Source organism: Nannospalax galili, unplaced genomic scaffold (genome assembly GCF_000622305.1).
Source record: "Nannospalax galili isolate Female #2095 unplaced genomic scaffold, S.galili_v1.0 scaffold566, whole genome shotgun sequence".
Lineage (NCBI taxonomy): Eukaryota > Metazoa > Chordata > Mammalia > Rodentia > Spalacidae > Nannospalax > Nannospalax galili.
In genome coordinates this window covers 3,108,831-3,112,635 of record NW_008355811.1, presented here as the reverse complement: position 1 = coordinate 3,112,635, position 3,805 = coordinate 3,108,831, and the positions used below count along the sequence as shown (strand labels likewise).

Below are 3,805 nucleotides of genomic sequence, written 5' to 3'. Positions count from 1 at the left end.
AAGAGCTGGGACAAGCTAGGCTGTGGGAGTTCTGCAGTATGCTGGTATCCACAGGCAGGTCATGAGGAGTGTTTCCCACTCAAGTGCAATCAAGCACAGCGCTTGGAGAGTCATGCTGTATTCCTAGGCTGTGTTGCAACCAGCAGCCTCTTGTGCCTAAGCCTTGGTTAGTTCTTTGCTCTGGTGACCTCGTAAGCTATGAGACTCAGACAAGTTTGTTCACTGTCAAGGACAAAGGATGCTAAATGCACACAAGTACTGAGTGTTTTCTCTCTCCTTCCTTACCAAAAAGGTCTGTTTGCCCAAGGAGGCTGTGTGCTTAGCTGACAACACTGTGGCTGTATGCCTCCAGCCTGAGTCTGTGAAGCTAAACTAGAGGTGGTGAATACAATTGCATTATGAAAGTCAGGTGCCATTTGAAGACTGACCTTTCCCTTCTTCCCATGCAGAATTCAGGTGTGATGACCAGTACCCCAGCAGCCATCTTGAAGGCATCAGGACAAGATGGAGGTGATAGCTGGGATGCTCTGGTTCATAGGTGGGTCAGCAGTATATGTCCATGGCTGCCATAACCCTTCTGTTTTCAGAAAAATAAATCTGTATTGGTGCGGGTTTTTTTGTTTGTTTGTTTTTTTAGCTCTGTGACTATAGAGAAATGTGAGCATATCTAAAAGCAAACAGAATAATACAACACCATGCCCATGTAACTGTCATTCATCTCTAACAAAATGCCTGTCAGTCATAATCCCATGGGAAGCAGGTGGTCTATTAAACACGGAGAGGGGTTGTATAAAAGGATTGCTTGTACAGGTGTGGGAGCAGATAAGGGAATCACAGTCAGTTGGGTGTGCTTGCGGCTGGCAGAGGAGAGCACACCTGCCTTCTATTGACCTTAAGACAGGGGAAAGTGGGGCACACATGGAGGGGAACAGAAGCTCAAGTGGCTGCATGGGGAAGCTCACCCTCTTTCCTCATCTGTGGGGCCCTCATCAGGAGACCAACCCAGAAGCCCCAGAGAAACAAGCCAGGTTCATCTTCACCAGGGAGCACCTAAGGGCAGACTGTGGTGTAGTGAAGCAGGCAGAGTGAGACCCCTGGGTGGATGGAAAGTGTTCAGCTTAATTCATCCCCAAGACTGCTATGACAGGTAACCACAAACTTGGTGACGTCAGACACCACCCCTTCCCACTCCTGCAGACCGGAAGTCTGGGAAGAAGGTGCAGGCAGTGCTGCGCCCCACGACAGGCTCTTAGAGGGGAGAGGATACTCCCACCTCAGTCAGGTCCTGGTGGTTCCAGGCAGTCCCTGGCTTGTGGTGGCATTACTCTGATCTCTGCCCCTGCCTTCACATGTTTTCTCCTGTCTCCTTGCTTTGCCGGTCCCTCTGACAAGGACGTTCTTCAAGCTCACCCTGACCCCGGGGTGCTCTTGCCTTTGTTGTGTTTGCAAAGACCCTCATTCCAAACATTGATGCCCACTAGGGTTTTAGGCATGCATCTTATGGGGTGGCAATTCAATGCACCCCACCAGCACACTTACCTGGGTTAAAATAATCTATTCGTGTATTAGCCAGACCCTGAGTGTTTACAGACCAGGAGAGCTTGAGACTGGGGCTCCTTTGTCCTTTGTGCAGATGAAATATTGAAAAAACCAGTCCCAGCTGTGGCAGGGGTGGGGACTTGGTGATGGGCAGGGAACACATCACTCCTAATTCTGATCAACTCAGCCAGAACATTTGCCTTTTGCCTTGCAGGACCGGAGGGCAGGTCCCATACAGGACATCAAAGCTAGATTTGTCCCCATAGCTCCTGTGACAGATGGCCTGGTATCTCAGACAGTACTAGAAATGCTAGCATGTTAGCATCACCAACTCCCATGGCGCAGGGGCTGCAAAGCGCAATTGGAGTAAATTGCAGCTCAAAGCAGGAGGCACAGCATCCCTCTGTGACTCTGCACTGGTCCATCCTCACAACCAGCACTGTTGTATATATATAATGTATAGGTAGAGAATGAAAAACATTTAAATATTTATTTTAATTTATGCATAAATATATATTTAATGAGTACTAGAACTTATAATACATAATTTATTATGACTCCCAAACTCATTGTTATTTAAAATGATATTTATAAAATTATAAATGATACTTTTAAGTGCTCAGCACAAATAGCAAAATCAATGATAAAGATAAAAATTTAAGCATATATGTGTATAACCCAATATGCTCGTCTCAGAAGCCTTAAAGATGTACACCTTTGATATAATCATTTTGCTTTTAGGAATTGTGCTGGATAGCTTTAGTGTCAACTTGACACACCTGGGTTGAGGGAGCCTCAGTTGGGGAATTGCCTCTATTGGACTGGCCTGTGGCCATGTCTGAAGGGCATCTTCTTGATGAGTGATGTGGGAGGGCCCAGCCCACTGTGGGTGGTGCCACCCCTGGGCAGGTGGGCCTGTGATGCATAAGAAAGCAGGCTGAGCAGGGGCCAGGGGAGCAAGCCAGTAAGCAGCGTTCCTCCGTGGCCTGTGCTCCAGCTCCTGCCTCCAGGTTCCTGCCCTGAGTTCCTACCTTGGGCTCCCAGATGATCTGTGACCTGGGATATGTAAGCTAAAAAAACCCTTTCCTCCCCAAGTTGTTAGTGGTCAGAGTATTTTGTCACAGCAATGAAGAACAAACTAAGACAGGAATATACCCTAAAGATGTTGTAATCAGAGATGATTAAAGGAATTCATGTGGAAGATAGAGTCATAGAGACACTGACTACAATGGCTGGAGTTTTCAAACAATGTAAATGTCCAGAAATAACAGATTAGTTAAGTAATTGTATAACTATAAACTGGAACTGTGTGGCGCCTTTAGAAATCATATTATAAATGTGGTCACCAGTATGTGTGGTGACACAAAGAAAAGTGTCACCAGTGTGTGTGGTATGCAACATTTGACTGAAAACCGTACCTCATGTGCATAGGCCAGAACGCAGTGGCTTGCATGCATTGGGGGATAAGGCTTGAGATAGCATCTTGATTTTCTAAATGCAGTTTTTGAAATGAACATTTGTTTTTTCAGGTTCAGAAATTATCTTTAGGGCTGGGGAGTGGCACATAAGCAAGAGGATGGAGTTCAGAGGTCCAGAATCCATGTGAATGGGACTGGGAGCCCACCTATAATTCCAGACAGGCAGAGGCTAGTCATATCAGTGAGTTCTGTGTTCAATTAAATGATTTTGCTTCCAAAAAATAAGGTGGAAGATCAAACAAGGAAGATTCCTGACATCAGCCTCAGGCCTCCACATGCTTGCACACATGCTTGCACATACACATGCACCCACACACATTTGAACATACATACACACATGCATACATTACCATACACAGAAACACATGATGAAAAAAATCATATGAAAAATAAGGAAATGGCTGAGCCTGGTGGTGCATGCCTGTTGTCTTAGCATTTAGAAGGCTAAAGCAGGAGGTGTAAGTTCTGGGCCAGCTGAGCTATGTAGCAGGCCCTGCCTCAAAAATAAATAGTAAACAAGTAAATAATAATAAATGCAAGGAGATGAAGCAAGAAGAAAACAGTTTCTAAGTCATCACTAGTTCTTCCCTCAGTGACTAGGAGGTTTTCTCCCATGTTCAAATGTACTTGTGCTATTTATGGAGTGAGCTAGCTGCAATTACAGACTACAGTAAAGGGCATTTGTCCAACTTTTTCTTTCTTTCTTTTCTTTCTTTTTTTTTTTTTTTTTTTTTTTTGAATAGTGCAGGGGGTCTTTGTACGCTTCCCTGAAACCCCCTTGAAACACC

General features: G+C 45.2%; 1 pseudogene; it reads left to right on the top strand.

Moving 5' to 3' along the window:
• Positions 1-948: 948 nt before the first annotated feature.
• LOC103750633 overlaps positions 949-3,805 on the top strand; it is a 6,365-nt pseudogene continuing 3,508 nt past the window's right edge.